The following is a 20608-nucleotide window of genomic DNA, read 5'->3' on the forward strand; positions in this document are numbered from 1 at the left end:
AATATGAGGCAAAAATCTGCAGTTTTTTTACAAATGGTGGTGGGTAGGGAACTCAAGTCTTTAACACCTGCATACAGGGTACAGGGTTCAAGCCTGAGGTATTCCCTACCACACCACCTGGGGCATTTTCACACACACACCTATCAACTTCACACACACAAGTCCCTATCAACTTCACACACACAAGTCCCTATCAACTTCACACACACAAGTCCCTATCAACTTCACACACACACAAGTCCCTATCAACTTCACACACACACAAGTCCCTATCAACTTCAAACACACACACAAACAAGTCCTATCAACTTCAAACACACACACACAAGTCCTATCAACTTCAAACACACAAGTCCCTATCAACTTCAAACACACACACAAGTCCCTATCAACTTCAAACACACACACAAGTCCCTATCAACTTCAAACACACACACACAAGTCCCTATCAACTTCAAACACACACAAGTCCCTATCAACTTCGCACACACAAGTCCCTATCAACTTCACACACACAAGTCCCTATCAACTTCAAACACACACACACACAAGTCCCTATCAACTTCAAACACACACAAGTCCCTATCAACTTCAAACACACACAAGTCCCTATCAACTTCAAACACACACACACACACAAGTCCCTATCAACTTCAAACACACACACACACACACACACACACACACACACACACACACAAGTCCCTATCAACTTCAAACACACACACACACACACACACACACACACACACACACACACACACACAAGTCCCTATCAACTTCAAACACACACAAAGTCCCTATCAACTTCAAACACACACAAAGTCCCTATCAACTTCAAACACACACACACACACACACAACTCCCTATCAACTTCAAACACACACACACAAAGTCCCTATCAACTTCAAACACACACAAAGTCCCTATCAACTTCAAACACACACACACACAAAGTCTCTATCAACTTCAAACACACACACACAAAGTCCCTATCAACTTCAAACACACACACACACAAAGTCCCTATCAACTTCAAACACACACACACAAAGTCCCTGTCAACTTCAAACACACACACACAAAGTCCCTATCAACTTCAAACACACACACACACAAAGTACCCTACAGTGACAGACAGTGACATTCAAAATATAAGCAATTGCCAAGTCCTACAATGCAGAACAGACACAGGTTATAATTAATGCCACAACACTAGCATAAAGTAGGACAATTAATATAGTTCATAAGATTAAGATAACTGCTGAATGCATATACTGTACAGCCTGTGATGCTGATAAAGGAAAGAACAAAAGATGTGTGCTCAGTTACCTGTACATTAAGGCTAGTGTTTGCTTAATTCACTGATGCATGTTCTATGGTGCTTTGTCAAGGCTGTGTATAATATTAATGGTATCAGACTTTTTTGTCTATAAATCAATGTATGCTGTGGCACATGGAAAATTTTTCACCAGAGGAAATGAGCTCATCTGGTTTGCACTCTGGTTCACCTGGTTAGGCCTCTGTGGTACAACTTTTCCTAGCTAGAAAAAAATGCCAGCCTTTTCCTTCCTTATCACACATTCATCTAACAGCAACGTGCTTGCTGTATGTCAGCTCTTCTTATAGTTATAATACAAAGAGGAGAAAGACTTCTCCTTATCCATCTAATTTGCATAATTATGCCAGGATTACAACAACAATCTCAAAACTGTATTTATTTAGTTAGACTTTTGTTTAATAGGAAATTTTATCTGGGCAAAGCCTCTTTTCAGAAGATGCCTGGCTAAAAAAGCTCCCCATTACAACACTTCTGCATGAGCTAGCAGTAGATATATGGTATAACACTCAAGATTACATAACTTAACGGGTGATTACCATCTTACATACACCATTAGTACTAACAGCATGTTAAGCTCAGACACGTCTACAGAGCACAGTATGAACAGCATTTAAAACAAACACATATCAATAGAAAGCCAATGTACGTACATACTCTCATGGAAGTAGTAGCTCACTGACAGCAGATATGGCAGATGCATATTTTATCCATTTAGATGTCATCTGTTAAGCATTCTGGACATGTTCTTCAACTAACTCTTTTAAACATTTTGTTATATAGGATATGTTTCTTTCATTTCTACTTGAAACTGTGTATTGTTTATGACAGTATACATTTTTTCTGCCCTCACTTGCTCACTGGTCTTTCTTTTATGCTGTCGAGCTTCCAAGACAGTATTTGGCCCCTTATATCCATGTATACTTTCTGCATTCCTGTCTGTGTTTGATTTAGTTGAATGATAAATTATCAGAATGTTGTAGATTGTTTAATCCCAACTTCAAACACACACACACACACACAAAGTCCCTATCAACTTCAAACACACACACACACACACACAAAGTCCCTATCAACTTCAAACACACACACACACACAAAGTCCCTATCAACTTCAAACACACACACACACACACACACACACAAAGTCCCTATCAACTTCAAACACACACACACACAAAGTCCCTATCAACTTCAAACACACACACACAAAGTCCCTATCAAAACGTTAAAAGCACCATAATTAACACACTTACCTCCTGTCCATTCTCCATAACGTACATCCACATGCCCGCGCAATAATACAAAGACCCGCGAGATCCGCTGAAACCCCTTCCCGACGAGAGACTCCTGACTGCTGGTGTTGCAGTCCGGCCCCGACGCGTTTTCCCAGCGAGTCTGTGCACTTTAAAAGTGCACAGACTCTGCTCGTGTTTCCCTACCAGGACGGCCGGACTGCCTGGAGCATGCGCAGTAGACTCACAGTAGTCTAGACTACTGCGCATGCACGAAGTCCGCGAAAATTTAAATATTTTTTTTTTTTAATTTCTTTTTACTTTTTGTTGAGGGGGCTGCAGTCCGGCAGTCCAATAGCACGGGACGCCCCTGCCTGGGGAACTCCACTTGTAACCGATTTAGAGTCGGACCTAGCTCCCGCAACTCTCACCATGTGAGTTCTGTCCACTTGGCAACCTATCTTGTGACATAGGGGTTTATGTTCAGGCTGGTGAGCTTGTCTATAATACCAGAATGGGGAATGGTGTAGAAGGCCTTTGCGAGGTCTAGGTAGGCTGTGTATACCACCTTTCCCTCATCTATAGTCTTGGTAACTGTCAAAAAGAAGTCCACCAGGTTCAGGAGGCATGATCTGCCCTTAACAAAGCCGAACTGGGTAGGGTCCAGTATTTGGAGGTTCCCAATGTCTCTGTTAATGAGTTCCATGATGATGCGCTCCATAGCCTTGCAGACCAAGCTAGTCAGGCTTATAGGGCGATAAGTCCCAGGGCCTGTTGTGCCTCCACCTTTGTGGAGCGGAATAACTGCTGCTGTGCGCCACTCTATGGATATGTAGCCTGCGGAGAGGCTGAGTTTGACCAGTGTGTTTAGGTGAGAGGTTAGTTTGTCTTTGAGCTTGTGTAGGACGCAGCCTGGGACACCATCTGGTCCCATTGATGCTGTGTTTTTGGCTTTGAACAGGGCTGTTTTAACCTGAGTGTCTGTGATTTCAGGGACTCTACACTCTTCTGGTATGGTTATGGGCCCTCTTGGGGGTGAGAGGGGGGTGAAGTTTGCACTGAACCTGTCTGCCAGGATGTTGGCGATACCGGTCGGTTCAGTGTATTTTGTGCCATTCTACACTAACTCCAAGCAAATCTGAGCATTGCCACTTAGATTCTTGACATAGCTAAAGAATGCCTTGTGGTTATCTTTGGAGTCCTTGGCAATTTTTCTTTCAAAGCTCGTCTTGGATGATTTTATGAGGGATAATAGTTTCATGCTGATACTGATCAGGGATGTCTTCCCTTATTGGGTTTTTATTCTTTTCTGTACTAGTTTCCGCCTTCTATTGTATAGCTTGTTTATGGCAGGAGACCACAAGACTGGTTTCCTTTTCTTGGAGGAGTGAGTCTTGGTTTTACTTGGGATGGCATGATCCATGCATTCTTGTTGGTGCCCGTAGAATGCATTAGTAAAGATTTTTGCAGCTTGGACAGCGTTATCCTTCAGCATGGGGGCTTTGAAACTTTCCACCTCGGTCTTAAGTAATGTGAAGTTTGCTTTTGTAAAGTTTTTCACAGTGGTTTCCTTATCCGGGGGTGGGGGCGGAATGTGGATATCCAAAGTGATTTGTTTATGGTCAGATCTAACCAGCAAGGGGTTGACCTCCGGTGTAGAACACCGGTCGCCCATGTTGGTGATGACCATGTCCAATATGTTGTCACCTCTGATGGGAGTGTTGACCAGTTGAACCAGGGTGTTTGAGTTTATAAAGTCTAGGAAATGTTGGGCAAGGGAGTTAGTACTTGAGTAGTTCTCCCAGTTAATGTTTGGATAATTGAAATCACCCAATATTAGGTTCATAGGTTCATAGATTAGTACTAAGCTATCTGCCCTTGTGAGCCATTTTAAGCTTAGCCAATTATCCCTTGTGAGACTCAAACCCTGCACCTTGTGCTTGTAAGGCAAACACCTTAACCATTAGACTACCCTCCCAACCCATAAAGGTTTGGTAGAACCTTTATGTTTCCCAGTGTTTCCAGGAACGTGGAATAGGGGTCCTGGGAAATGATGGGTGATCTGTAGCAAGCTACAATTTGAATTGCAGTTTTTCCCATTGTTAGTTTCATGTGGATGATCTCTGAAGCATCGTGCTGTGCCACTAACCTGGAGGTGTGGCTATCCTTGAATATGGATACGCCCCCGCCTTTTGTATTTTGGTTTGGGTTCTGTGGCCGGAATGTATGGTATGAGTTGTAGCCTGGTAGTGCTGGGGTGCTCTCTGGAGCCTTAAACAAGGTTTCTGTTACTGCACATATATCAATTTTCTCCATACTGAGGAGTGCCTCAAGTGCATGCATTTTGAGGTTCAGACTTCTGGCATCGAGTAGCACTACCCTCAGTTTTTTGTTACTTGTGCTATTTACAGCAGTAGGTTTATCTTTTGAGCCTTGCCTAAAAAAGGCACTATGAGGGTGGCAAGAGCCTTGGCCAGTATTCAAAAGCCTAAGAGTAAGAGGTGCAAGCCATCTCTAGCGAAGCAGCATGGCTTGTCGAGCATGTCATCCCAGGCAGACAGACAATGGAGCCCCTTTGAATGACACCAGAAACGTAGCCAATTGTTGAAATTGAGAATTTTTTTCTTAATACTGTGGTATCATTCTTGGTGAGGGCAGGATGCTACTCAGGGTCATACCGGCCTGGGCTACGTGATCAGAGAGCTCTTCCATGTCTTTTTTCATGTAGTCCAGAGAGGTACGGCTCAGGTCATTCACACCAACATGGACAATGACAGAGTCATATTTGTACTTGTTCTGTAGTGACCTGAGTGCTTGTGTTATGTGGCGGATCTTGGCACCCGACAGGCAGCTAACAGTAACCTTCTCCTTATTCATCCTAGTGAGTGGGATGTCAGTGTGCCTGACTATAGAGTCACCTATTACTACTATGTTGGGTATGTTATTTTGCCTTAAGGGCTGTGATTGCATGGCACACTGGTTTTGTGAAGTATGTGTTTCATGTTTGCTTTGGAGGTCTCTGTTGGTTTTGCAGATTTTTATTTAGGGCCTCCGAGTATGTTTTCATGTATTTATGTGTGTTTTTTTCCAGTGCTGCTTTAATGGGTTTATGTGAGACTGGTGGTGTGATGCATTTCCCTTCTCCTCTTGACTATTTGATCCAGTCTTGGGTTGAGAGAGCTTATCCTCCAGTTTGGCTGTATAATTGCATCTCTCACATGTATTAATGTTTGGGGGTAGGAGGAGGGGGTTATCTGTGTACATGAAGCAGTTGTAACATTGCCTCAAAATGCCCAGATTCACCAGTTGAACTGGAGAGTACACCTGAAACTGCCCTTTGGACATGCCTGGATAGGTACAGTGAACTGTTTTACTGAATGGCTAGTAAGGTCAAATAGAGAGCCTTGTCCTTCTGTACAGTACAGGAGGGTCTAGTGCTACGGTTTATAAGTGCTTGCTATAAGTTTTGAGTAAGTGCCAGGCTGATAAATGAGTGGCTTGAGTGCTTAAGTTGAAAGTTTGTCTAGTTCCAAGAGAAAAATTGAAGAGGAGACTTTGTGGAGCCAGGAATAGTTTTACCGTAGCTAACCAGCACTGCCTGGCACACAAAACCGGGCAAATAAGGTATTTAAGTGCAAAAAGGGAAATTGGCTAGGCTTAAAATGGCCCACAAGGGCAGTTAGCCTAGTACTTACCTATGAACTTCAGTTATGGTCCTAAACAGATCCCAGCCATAAGTGAGAGTTGTTCAAGATCTGTTTTATACTGTGGTCACTGGTCACAAATGATTCATTTTTGATAAGGCACATGCATGATATCGATAATGAATCATTGTGTTGTTGTTTCTTTCAGCTTATCCCACTGGAACTCCAGTCCACTAATGTTTGGTAGTGGATTTTTACGTGCCGAGTTACCAGCCCTGTCGCACAACCTTCAACAAAGGCACGCCCATTCATGCATGCCTCCACACAGAAGACGCTCTAGCTGAGAATCGAACGTGACAACGTCTTGCTGTGAGGCGACAACACTACCGCAGCACCACTACTGTGGGTGAACCTGCAAAATACTTGTTAAACAGTACAGAGGTTTCTAAATGTTTGCTCTCATATATATGATATAAATGTGGAAACTGTATTAAGAAACTTTTATCTCAGCCTATCATGACCAAAGGCAGTGAGCAACTCTTACCTATACTTATGATGCTAAGAAGGTAGATGTTCTTTAGAATAGTAATTTTTGCCTTTTGTGATCCCACCTTGATAGGCTCCTACACATGAAAGGCGCCCCCTATTCTCCTAAAAGTCTTTGCTAGGTAGTGGTGAAATCCGTTTTTTCCCCTTAATAATCCAGTAATCCATTCTACTTTCACAGAGGATCTGGTAGTTTGTTTAGACTTTTATAGTAAGAAAGTGACATTGAAAACATAAAAATGATAAGTTACTGTTTTATTGCTTATAAATGCTACAGACTGGAGAAAAACACAGAAGTTGCAGGTTTTCAGAATGTATGCTGTTGAAATGAGTATTTATTTATTTATCATTTATTTTATTTGTAGTTTGTTAACCAGGAAAGCCCATTAGGGTTGCCACCTTTTTAAATGGCCAAAGTGGGACATTTTTGGTACAAACATCAGATTTTACAGGCCGACACATACCCACTGTCAGTACAAAGGATAGAACTTAACTTTTTTGCCTAAATAAAAGCTTATTCTTGTAGCATTTTAGTTGCTTATTCTGTTTCTTATAACATTTAGGTATTTTAGATACAGAATAACTGTTTTATGCAACTATTACATAAAATATAGGAAATAATTTTGTCCTAAAATCTCAGGACATTTGCCATTTTTTAAATTTTTTGTCAGGACACAACTGCCCAAAGAGGGACTGTCCCTCACAAAGTGGGACAGGTGGTAACCCTACATTGGGCCAAGATGTGCCCTTTTTCAATGGATTCCCGGGAGAAAAGCTCCACAGTATATATGTACAAAAATCAGCAAGAAGTAATAACAAGAAATCAATACAGTAACAGTTCAAACGTATGTACATACAAGAGATAATACAGTATGATCTAGAAACAAAGAAGCAGTAGCCAAAACATGATATAATACAATATGGTCACGTTACATCAGTAGTATAGAATCCTAAATAGGGAATATACATTTTCTCATATGTGAGAGGCAGAAAGCATATCGGAGCTAGGGTAAGGCAGTAGGAGTAGCAGTAGTGGGAGGAAGGTTAGGATGGGTGGGAGTAGGAGCATTCCCAGGTAGAGGAGAGGTAAGAATGGAGCAAGGCCTTAAAAAAGGAAAGATTTTGTGTAGTACGGATGTGGGGAGGAAGTGAGTTCCATTTTTGTGCAAGGGAGAAAGATAGAAGAAGTTGACCAGGGGTACGTGATGATTTGTGTACTGCAAGGAGGTTTTGATTATTAGATCTGAGGGTTCATTCAGGAAGATGCATAGTGAGGATGGAGGAGAGGGAGGGGCATTTAGAAGGATTGAAAATGAGTTTATGGGCAGTGGAGAGTTGAATGTAGGATAGGTAGTGAGGGAGTTCTAGCCAGTTCAGGGAGTGTAAGGAGTCACAGTGGTGGGAAAAGGATTTTGAGCTAGTAGCAAATTTGGCAATTTTATTGTAACAGGATGCTAATTTAGCTTTGAGGGTTGCTTGTAGGTTGGTAAAGAGAGGAGCTCTGTACATGAGAGAGGGGAGGAGTTATGTGGTAGAGAGGGTAAGCTTAGTTGAAGACGTGAGGTAGCAATTGTGCCGGTAAAGCATTCCTAGTTTTTGGTGGGTTTTCTTAACGTTGGTTTGGAGATGAAAGTCAGATTTTAACTGTTCATCGATAAGGGCATCTAGAAACTTAGTTTGGGAGACTAATTTGATGGGAGTTTTATTTTGGCTAATTATAGAGAAGGTGTTTGTGTCTATTTTGGTATTTTTAGAAGGGGTAAAGATCATGATTTTGGTTTCAGATGAATTAAGAGCTAAGTGATTATTTTGCATCCAAATCTCTGTGTTGTTGAATGTGGCTTGTGTTTTATGTATAAGTTTATGAAGAGATTCCGCATAGCAAATAATGGTTGAGTCTTCTGCGTATTGGACAAGTTTGGCATTGGGGATGCATTGGTGGAAGTAATTTATGCAGATATTGAATAAAAGTGAACCCAGGATAGATCCTTGGGGAACATCAGTCTGAGTGTTAAAGTAGGGCGAGGTGGAATTATTCCATTTGGCAGCTTGCTGTCTATCAGAGTGATAACTGGAAAACCAATTCAAAGAGGAGGGAGAAAGAGATTAAGCTGGTAGAGCATTGAAAGAAGTAGGCAGTGGGATATTGTATCAAAGTCCTTAGAAAGGTCTAAGAGAAGAGCAGATACAATATTACCAGAATCATGGGGGTGGTTGATGTTTTCAAGAAATGATAGAAGGGCTGTGTTATTATGTCCAGGTCTAAATCCATGTTGTGTCAGGGTAAGTAAGTGATTGCCTAGGAGGTAGGGTAAAGGTTGAAGGTGAATACATTTTTCAATATTTTTTGAGATGTGGGAGAGGATGGCAATGGAGCAGAAGTTGGGGATGTCAGTGTTGTTGCCTCCTTTATGTAAGGGAATGATAAAAGCTTTTTTCCAGAGGAGGGGTATGTAGGATTCTTAGATAGAATGGTTGATTAGTATATAACTGGTGAGTGTGATGCCATCTGCAGCTAGCTTAAGTAAGTTAGTAGGAAGATTGTCGGGGGCGTTGGAACAGGGATTTAGTTTTTGGAGGAGTTTTTTTTATAGTGGAGACTGGGATAGGCTTGAAGGAGAAGAGAGAGGGGTGGGAAGTAAGTGTGGCAGCCGGAGGGGGGTTGTGGGTAATAGGAGTGGATGGAGCGATGGAGTTCTGAGGGAAAGATGTGGTGAGCTTGGCAATAGAGTGTATGAAGAAGGAGTTCAATTTGGTGGCTATGATGTGGTCAGGGAAGCTAGGGTCAGGGCAGAGATTGGCTTTTCGGCCAGGACTGAGGAGAGTAGTGATACTATTCCAGAACTTTTTGGGATTGGATTTGTGGTTGTTTTGTCACAAGTATGCATGAGGGATAATGTGTCATTGGAAAGCCAAGGGGCAGTATGGATTTTGCTGTTTTAGTTCTAGGAGGGGCAAAGCAGTTTAGTAGGTTAATAAAAGTAGTGTTAAAGTAAGTAACAGCATTGTCAAGAGGGAGAGTTGTCAGAGGGTTCCAGTTTATTAGTTTTAAGCTATCGGAAAAGGATTGTGGGTTGACGTTTTAGAGGTTGTGGGTTAAGATATAGTTGTGCTGTAAGTGCATGGAGGAAGGGGTGTGACAAATGAAGGCAGGTAAATGATCAACTGGATAGGAAACTGGATATTCATCCCTGGTTTGGCACCTATGTCCCTGATGCTAACAGGTAACCTGTAAATAGTTCATCTCCCAGGCCCATGCTTAGACTTATCAAGGGTATCAGAACTCGTCAGAGATTTGAGATGCATGGCTAGGCTTGAAAAGGCGCTTGTGGTCGTTAGTCTAGTAAACACCTATGAACCTATGAATCACTGAGAGAATCGGGCAAAGTTCCACTATCTGTGATATTACAGGAGTGGGAAACTAAAATCCAGTCCAGAATGCTTCTTGAAGAATTGTCTTTATTGGGTCTAGTAGGAGAGTTAACTAATTGAGAGAAGTTGTACAAGTTGGGAGGAAGTGGTTGACTGAATAGAAGTCCAGTTAATGTTAACATCTCCTAAGATGATTGTATCATTGCTAATATTTGCTGAGAACCAAGAAAGTATATCTTCCAGAAGAGGAATGTTATTTCCAGGTGGGATATAAAGGGTGGCTATGGCTATGTGTTTATGGTTGTTGATTTTCAGGAGGGCTAGAGTTATTTCAGCTGTGCCGAATTTAGGTACATGGTTGGTATAAGGAATTACTATTAGGGAGGAGAAAAAAAGTAGTGCTCCTCCACCTCCTTTCTTTTGGGTCCCTATTAATTATAAAAAACATTTTAAAGTTTGAATGTCATATGGTTGACACCTATGATCGAACTTTAAAAAGTTTGAAGGTGAAAAGCAACGGCTCCATACGGCACAGAATGGGAAATTTTCCCTTTTCTGCACTAAAGTGTGATCTCGGAGTTGGTATATTTATGTACGGGGTGTGTGAGGGGTGCAGGGGGATTTGCCCCCCTGCTCAGAGTGTTGAGGTAAGTTTTTTTTAATTTTTTATTATATTTTCGATGTTTCAGACTTCGCTCATATGTTGTCGAACATATGAGGTTCGAAGTTTTGAAACTTTGAATATTTCGCATAGACCCTTTCTTTTGGGTTCTGTCATTTCTAATGATTCTGTAGTTGGGAGGGGTGATTTTGGAGTCTTTCAGATGTGGTTTGAGCCATGTTTCAGTGACTGCTACTATGTCAGGGTGGTTATGGGCAAGCCAGGCATGGAAGGTAGGTAGTTTGTTACATAGGCTTTGGGCATTAATGGTAGTGAAAAGTAGAGATTTGTGGGGAGACTGAATAGGGGTTGCAAGTTGATATGAATGCTGGTTTCCAGGGAATCCTGGGTTGGGGTGGATGTTGCCAGAGAGAAGGAAAGAGATAAGTCTGAGGATGTGGTTTAGAAGTTTACAGGCACCAGTAGAGTTGGGATTGAATGAAAGGACACATAAAGTATTGGGATTTTGATGGACAGGGTGGAAACTTGGGTAAGTGAAGAGCTTTATGGTAAAAAGGAGAGAGTCGCTGGTTTGGTAAAGGTGTGTATTTATTCTTATACTTAAAATTAGTTTGAACAGTGAATTTTCAGAATAAGAAGGGTGTGTAGTTCTTAAGCCTACATTTGTTGAAAGCAAAGGTGTACCTAGAAGAGCAGTTCTCAAATTGTGAGGCAAGTTTCACTCAGGATGGTTTCAGATGAAGATCAAATAAGTACAAAAATGGTGTGTACTTAAAAACAATTCAGTATTCATTTCATGTGGGACCAGACTAAATGCAGAAAGATAGCAGTCAATGAATGCCTGCATTTGTTTTGAATCATTAATAAAACTATAATGCTCTAAGACAGTGATTGGCTATTTTAAGTCTATGCGTGGTGTTTTTTGAGGGTTGGTCTGTTTCTCTGCATAGTAACATTGTTTTTGTACAGGGAGGTCTGAAGTACTTTTGTGATATACAGGAGGCTTTGAGGACTTTTCTGTAGCATAAGGAAGGTTCATTGTGACAATGTCTGAGAACTTAAGACCTAGAAGAGCTTGCAATCTATATCAACCCAAGGTAACGTTGAACCTCCACCATTGCCTGTCACTGCAGTGGTGAAAATCCAGAAGTTTCTATACACTGTTGAGCTATGCAAACTCTATTAGCTGCTGTTGTTGCTGCTGTTGTTATTATGGTTTGGATTGCATATTAAAGCTGTTGAATCATTTAAAGTGCTTGGACGTTTATCCTAAAATTATTAATCTCACAGCTATTGTCTTGGTTAATGCTAAGCATGTTTCACTACTAAATGACTTGCTCTTGGTAGTATTCGTTTGGGTTCTACCGGTATCAGACCCTCTTGCGATGTCTACTGCATTGCCAGGTTTTCATCACCCAGATTTCTTCATTACTGTTACTGCAGCAATGATGAAATTAATGCTGGAAAACATTTTTTCCTAGCTCTCAACTGTACACATTTTCACAGAATGTCCACATTTTTTCCTCATATTTTTGGTCTGTTTCTCATAAAATTATGGTTTTCAGGCAAATCATTGGCAAAAACATTGAGTGATGAATTCAGAAAAAATAATGACAGAAAATTAAGTTTCAGACTTCATACCCTTCAGAAAATTCATGCTAATGCAAAATCTGTTATTCTATCAACTAAGTTTGTAAGAGCAATATTTAAAAAATGTCCTTATTTTTGGACCTTTGTCCCCTCATGTATGGCTTTGTCCAGATTTCTTGCTGTTAGAAGTCGAGAGGTATGGTTTCTTTGTGAATACCGGTAATATGTTTAAAAGGGGGAAACCTCTAAAATCACAGGCAGTACAAATGTTGCATGTCAGGTGGCACAATGCCAGGGTAATCCTATGGGATAGGCTTGTAAAAGCTCCAGGGCCATTAGCCTAGTACACACCTATGAACCTATACTATTATGAAAAGGCTGCAGATCATATCAGCTCCTGGCTGGTTAAAAATCAGTCTCATTTGGGTTGTTATCCTATCAGAATGGACCAAATGAAAATAAGGCCTTTTAAAATATATAAAGTTTAATAAAAATAGCAAGTTTCATTACTTTACTATCACACTACAAGGGGTATATTACATTGCAATATTTCTTAGATGCTAGAAGTTTTCATCTACAAATTGTTCTGTACCCTGCATCAGGTAGACTATTACCCTTCAGTGCCTCCACCAACAGTATAGTCAGGCATAATGCATGTACTAAGCTGAAAATATTTTTATTATCGCTTAGAAACAGCAGATATAGAAGCTTGAAGATGTATTTAAGTGTCTAAATGTATGCCTACAAAAATAGATCAACGTACAGGCCACTTAAACATATCACTGTCATATGAAAACAATCGTATGTATGGTTGTAGTGACAACAGCCAACAATGATGCATTTATTTCTTAAGTGTGAGAAGTAAAATTTGGAGAGGTGAACATTTTTAACTGTAAGGGGATATGGGGGGAGGCTAAAACATGAGATTGCAAACACAAAATCGATATTTTTGCTACACATCTGCCCCAACCTCTAATGCCATATTTCAAAAATGAAAGTCTGAAGCAGTCAGTGGATGGAGTAATGAAACACTGATGTTCCATCTTGCAAATATTTACGATAATGTAATGCAGCTCAGATTATTTTTGATTTTATTTTAGCAATGTATTACATTAACATGTATAGGCATTCATTAGCACATGAAAGTTTGTTTTTGTTAGAAAGCACTAATTTAAATCCCACAAGCTTTTATTTATGTAGGTTTAAAGCTAAACCCATTATCTTGGTGATCAGGTATTGTCACAGTTTAATAATCTACATGTGTTCCCCGAGTCCAGCATATAATCTAAAAGGATGATGGTCACAGAACAGATGTTGAGTACTTCCTTTTTACAGTGATGCCTGTGGTCTGCTTGAATAGCAAGTCCTGCTAGTAGCCTTCAAATGGCAATTAGTGCATTATTATTATTTTACTAATGATTTGAAACAAATTATTATCTTTTTGCAAGACTGGCACATTGATGTACATCTTCACCCTAAAGCTAATACAAATTCTTACATGTAGATGAAGAATAACATTCTAAAAACAGAGAAAGGGTTGTCAGAGAATCATGGGTAACAGCTTTTCATTCCAGTCCCACTAAACCTTGGATGTTGGCTTGCTCATCATATTACATACACTTTATAGTATGCACGTCACACTAAGCTCAGCCACAGCTATCGAACGTATCATATACAGCTCATAAAACACAAATATCAATAGTAATTCAGCATTATTTACAGTTTGTATGTACGTATTCCCATCGTAATTTTAGCACACAGATGTTATATAAGGCGTATGCATACTTACTCCAATTAGCTAGATTCACTGAGACATGTAACTAGGGGACTGATACAGTAAAAGCTTCAGAATTTAGTGATATTTTATTTGACTGCACAATGTAGAGAATTAGCAATTGTTTTAATAAAAGGGCAGTACTGTTGCACTGATAGACCGCTATGATTTCATTGGCATTGTTAACTGCAGATGGGATAAGATTTAGAATAAGAAATGTCTTGGTAATGGCGGTGTTACAAGTACAGGACCATTTGACTGAGAGGTACATCTTCAAAGAGATTTTAAATTGTGGATAAGATGAGAAATTCCTGATATCTGCTGAGATTCAATTTTGCAGTTTAGCAACATATAAAGAGCATAGACAGTCACTCTTTTTAATTTCTCCAAATCTTTTGGGTTTCTAATACCATGATGGGAATGGACCCCGTTCCTAAGTCAAGGTAAAATTAAAGTTCATGAAATTAGTATTGTTTCAATCTTTGATGTCAGCCAAAAGTGCTCTTCGTAGCACCCGCAGTGTGCCCAGTAATGACTCCTTCTGCAATTTGTATGGAGTTACATGGATTGGTAACATATCTAAATATGACTGTAGATTCTTTTTTATAAGACCCGTTGCTTCTACTACTATCGGAACTATCTGGGTTTCCTTCTTCCACATTGATCTCATTTCTGCCTGCAGATCCATATATTTTATGACTGTGTCTCTCTCTCTATACGCAAGACACTGTAGTCACTGGGTGTGGTGATTTCAACGATCAATGCTACTCTTGTCTTCTTTTCTTGGACCACTATAAATGGTTTTCTAGCATTGATCTTTTGGGTTTACTATTGAAAATGCGAACGGCACTTGGGCGACAGTCGGATAGTCGAACATATAAGGTCATAAACAAGGATGTCGAAGACAAAATAATCAATCTAGGAATGGTTTTAACATGGGTCGAGGTAGGTGTTCAGTATTATTCCCTACTACAAACATCTTCCCTACCTCGACCCATGTTAAAACCGTTCCTAGATTGATTATTTTGTCTTCGATATCCTTGTTTACGACCTTATATGTTCGACTATCCGACTGTCGCCCAAGTGCCGTTCGCATTTTCAATAGTAAACCGATCTTTTGAACTGTTGGTAATGGGTGATCCCATGTGATATAAACTTCATAAATTTTTATGATGCTTTGTGGCTCATTTTTCCAATGTTTTTCAGCCACTTCAGTACTATAATGTTTGCACAATCGCCAGTGCAGCAATCTTGCCACATTATTATGCCCTTCAGTATACAGTCCTTCACACGGTCACCATTATGGTTTTTAGATTTTTGAGTGAGTACTGTTAGTTTAGTGAATGCAGTTCTCTAGAAGGTGTACCAGTTTAATAACTTGCTGGTGGCAGGGCATCTCTCTGGGGTAGAAGGATGTTGTACACAATCATAATATGAGAAAAGGCTAATAGATTATGAAATACAAACTAATTAAAGGAGTGAAGTACCACTTACTCCAGTTTAGTTAGATGAAAGGACTGTAGGTTAATGAAAATTGATGAGGCATACAGAAGACGAGGAAGAAGACAGGTCTGAGTATTCTGTTAGGAGTGATTTCATTTGTGTATATAAAATAATTTTACACATTTATCATACAGCTGATATTCATTCAGTATTCTTCAATTACCACAATGCCTGTTTCTTAATGGCATTTGAAACACCCCTAGTAAATAAGCTGGCTATATGTAAACGGGCTACCACCTGTAGCCTGAAGAAGGTTTATGTGGCAAAGGTATGTACTGAGATAGGTTGGGATATGCCTAAGAGAAAGCCTAAAGCACTAGGTATGCAAATGAAAAAAATAACAAGTTTGTAAATAAAATACTTTAAAAGTTACCATTTTCAGCCTATAACATGAAACAATAAATACAGGTAAAGTACTCTGAAGTGACCAGAATTTGGTCATTCATTCATTAACTGTTCATTCACCAGTCACTTGTTTTATCCAGTTCAGTGTAATGGGGAGCTGATGTATATATCACAGCAGTCAACACAGAGCAAGCAGTCAAGCTAATCCTGGAAATGATATCAGTCTGTCACATAATAGACATACACTGCATCACACAGGATGCACATGTATTAGCAGTTTAGAAGATCGCCATTTCACCTATGGCATGTTTTCATGTTTTTGAGACGTAGAAGGAAACTGAAGCAGGAACAATATTACATTTTAAAGAAGGAATGTGTTAGCCCAGTAGTGTATAAGTACAAGGCCAAAGAAGTATCTTTGTTCTGTCACACCAATGGCCAGATTATAAATACATGCAGATCAATGAGCAATGGCTGAAGAATAGAAAAGCAACAACTGGAATGGCCAGTCTAGTCTCCCGGGGGAAACAGATTATGAATCTTTCTTGGTGGTTAAAGCCTAAAGTATGAATGCAGACCCAACACAGTTTCACTGGATGCATCAACAATTAAGAGACAAAACAAAATAAGCAGAACTGGACCAGATGTGATATTTCCTGAACACTAGCAACCCAGTTCAATAGACCTTGAAGGGTTTACATACATTTCCCTGAGCCATAACGTTCAGCTGATCCATTCCCCATACTCCAGATTCCCCAGATTTGACCTCCGTGATTAATGCTTTCAATAGTAAATTGCTACCAGTGCTATTTCTAATTCTGCACATGTAGTAATACATTTGGTTTGGAAGATTTCTTATTTTCTTCATGTTTGTGTGATTATGGTGTTGGTAGATATAGGTTTGGGGGAATGTGGGCTTGCTCCTCACATGGGGAGGTAGGTGGGGCAAAAAAAACTTACTTCTGAGTATCTTTGGCAGGCTGGATCTCAAATAATTTAACCCTGTAAATTCAGTCTTTTGATTTTAAACTCTGGGAATTAATTGATCAACCCCTGACAATGTCACAAGTGGACATTAGGTACATTAGGTAAATCCCATGAAAGTTGGATGACAAGGCTTGGGTGAATATACCACAATGAAGTCAGTCAGACAGAGAAAAAAATTTCATTATTATATTATTGTCTTGTTTTTGATATGATGTAAGCAGAGCAGGTATAGACAAATTTTAGAATATTCCCCTCTTACTCCAGAAAAAGTTACTCACATCATAAGAGGTATTTATATCATGCATGCGCTGACTCCTATGATAAAAAATCACTGGTGTTTGTTCCTCTTGCTGTTAAATTTAGTTTTAAGCTGAGCTGACAACTCATTAGCATAATTTGTTCATTTTATTACAGCTTACACTACAGTGCTCCAAAGAAACTGTATAATGTATATTGTGGTTGTACCTCTGTTGGCTTTGCTGGTCCTGATTCCAGTTGTGTTCTGCTTCTCCAGACAAGGTACTTTTATAATTTTTACAGCATGCTGCAATGTGGTTATAACTGAGTATCTTAATGTTGCACCTGTAAGTTCAGTGGCTTGAATCTGTCTCAAGTGGTAGTAGTTAATCTGTCTCAAGTGGTAGTAGTTGAAAAATACATGATCTGGCAACTCTTCTGGGATTTTGAAAGCTGAGACAGAAGGTGGTCACTTATGATAAGTGCTCTACCCCAGTTACGAAATGTATAAAATAAATAAATAAATCTCTGTGTGGTACATTATGGGATGTCATGCATAATAACGTATCCATATTACCACCCTAGCTAACAGCCTCCCTACAAGGAAGTATGGTAAGTGAGTGCCTATTGGATGTCAGTGGAAGAGCCATCATAACACAGGTGTGTCTGTGGAAGAGCCATCATAACACAGGTGTGTCTGTGGAAGAGTCATCATATCACAGGTGTGCCTGTGGAAGAGCCACCATAACACAGGTGTGCCTGTGGAAGAGCTATCATAACAGGTGTGCCTGTGGAAGAGCCATCATAACAGATGTGCCTGTGGAAGAGCCATTATAACACAGATGATGCTCACTGATCGTGAAAGTATAAAGAGTATGTATCACCCTACAGCAGCCTGTTCAACATTAACCTTTTGGGTATATTGGCATCCTAAATCTAATGTTGTTTGCAAAATCAGCTGCCTACACAGTCAGTTTTCTTCAACCAATTCAGTATTACTCCACAGAAATTACAAATAAATATGCATTATATCAAACGGTGATGTAAAAATCAGCATATTGCACCTTTTTTTTCCTATTTGCTTTGTCAGCTACTGTAAATACAGCAGTGCAAGATATATGTCTAAGGTGATCTGAGTTTGATTAGTAACTTGGGCACTTGTTGGAAATGGCACGGCGTTACGGTGTGACATAAATAAGAAATTTCATTCAAACTGCATATTAAACTATCCCTTCCTCAGTGACTCTTCCTTTACAAAAAACTATGATAGTGACTGAGCCACTCCCAGCTGCATATGGTGCTTTTCAGAGGCCATCAATATACCCCTCTATTAGGCTGCAAACTGTAGTATATAAAATGTACAGACTGCCTCCCACCACCACCCCACCCCACCACCACCACCATCACCAAACAGAGAACACCCAGTCTTGTCTTATCTAAAACAAAGAGTTCCTTGCTCCCTTTAAGTCACCTTATTTACCTGCTTTTACATTTTAAGGTCCTCACTGCCCTCCTTGGGTGGACACCCCAGATTACACAAAACAACTTTCTCTCATCACCACATATTCTTGCTCCTCCTTTCTGCAAAGAGAACTCAGCTAAAAAAGACTTTTCTTGTCTTCTTGGGTTTAAACAATGTAAGTCTCTTCCTGTTCAAGTTTTTGTCTTTCCTTGCTACTCTCTTCTTTCAGCTGGTTTAAATGTTCTCTCTTATCTGAAGGTGTATAACCCTGCTCTCATCTGTAGCTGTCTTAATGTACTAATTATGGCTACTGCCATGGATCCTCTGAAATTGTTTAATGTTTTTCAGAAACATTTATATTTGTCAGTTAGCTCTCCTGGTATACAGGAATAAAGCCCCTATGACTAAGGTGACCTGAGATTGATTAGTAATTCAGGCACTTATTGAAAGTGGCATGGTAAAGAGGAAAGATACCAAGGCTTAACCAGCTTGCCTTCAGAGAGTGGAGTGGAGATTCTATGCCCAGACATGTTTTCCATGGCTGAATCCCAAGAGAAAACTAGGGAGTATTCAGGGAAGGACATGATTTCTGCAAAGGGGGAGGGGCACAGCCATTGATTACATTATGTGAATCACAAATGTACAGCATACAGACCCCCTGTACACCTAACACCTTGGATGTTAAAGACATAATCAGTACGGTGCTAGGGAATAACACAAAAGCCAATTTCCTAATATGCAAATGATAGCTCCCACTTTGGGAGTTACCATTTACATGTTAGCTAACATCCCAGATTTGCAAGACTCTTGCCCCAGACAATTAGCTATAGAGTTCTCACCTTATGGAATTAATTGATTCATTGTGTATTTAAATATTTTTTCAGTTAACTATCTCCAGACAATTATTATGTTGTTTTATTTTTAGTTGCTGCTTACAAATATAATGTCAAACATTTTCTTGGCCAAGGTTAAAAATGCTCTTCTTTGGCTGCAAATGAATAAATACAATGAATTATACCTCTCCAGCTTTACCTTATCCTCCAGCTGGGGGACTCACAATGACAGAGAGCATAGCACAAGACGTGACAGATGAATATCCTGCTAGGGGCATAGCTCTCAGATGCCCCTAATTTTTGCCTCATATTTTAGACCTGGTCTCATAAACTTTTGGTTTTACTGGAAAACCACTAAGGATTACAGTCAGACAGCAATGCCAGAGTTAGTGTTTCATACATCTTAATGCTCAGGAAATGCATGGGTATGCAAAATCTGTTATCCTATTTTTTTTAAGTGAATTAGGCTAATATTTAAAGTTGTCCCCATTTTTAGACCTTTGTCCCACCCCATTATTTTTGTCCTTTGCCAGAATTCTTGAGCAAAGATGTTGAAAAGTGCAAACTGACCTGCACATGTAACCCACAGTGCATACATCTTGTCATGGGTCCCAGGAGAATGGCATCAGCTGGAACATTCCATCACCCAAAAAACAAAAGTATTACTTCAGGCTCAATTTACGCATAACATTTATAGCTTGTAAGATTGTAAAACTATCAAGGCTTGCCAAGAGAGCAGGTAGGGCAAAGAGTGATTCAGGGTGTCATTGAGGTGGATTGCCATACTAGAAGTACAGGTGCATCATAAGGTCATTGCTATAGTACTGCATGACAATACCAAGGTACATGGACAGGTCTACCACAGGAGGTGGGGCATTAGCACAAAAACACTTCACAGAGGTGAAAGAGTTGATGGTAACCCTGTCTGGGGGAGGTGAGTGAACTGTCTTATCTAACAGCAACTTGGATGTGCTAGCTAGTCTGGTGACTACTGAGTGAGTGTATGCAGGAAATGCACAGGTTAGTTAATAGCAAATCCATTTCAAACTGTACACTACTTTGCACATGACAATGGATTATTCAATAGAATACCTGTACACATTTGTTGTCCAGGTAAA

The 20608-nt window shown here is 40.0% G+C and overlaps 1 long non-coding RNA gene across 1 annotated transcript in view; it reads left to right on the plus strand.

The window, feature by feature from the left end:
* Positions 1–17376: 17376 nt before the first annotated feature.
* LOC122808015 overlaps positions 17377–20608 on the plus strand; it is a 139048-nt gene continuing 135816 nt past the window's right edge. Inside the window, exon 1 of the long non-coding RNA XR_006365757.1 lies at positions 17377–17477. This is a non-coding gene — a long non-coding RNA (uncharacterized LOC122808015). The remainder of the gene's footprint in view (positions 17478–20608) is intronic.

This window comes from Protopterus annectens, chromosome 8.part0, assembly GCF_019279795.1.
Source record: "Protopterus annectens isolate FY-2018-M chromosome 8.part0, PAN1.0, whole genome shotgun sequence".
Classification (NCBI taxonomy): Eukaryota; Metazoa; Chordata; order Ceratodontiformes; family Protopteridae; genus Protopterus; species Protopterus annectens.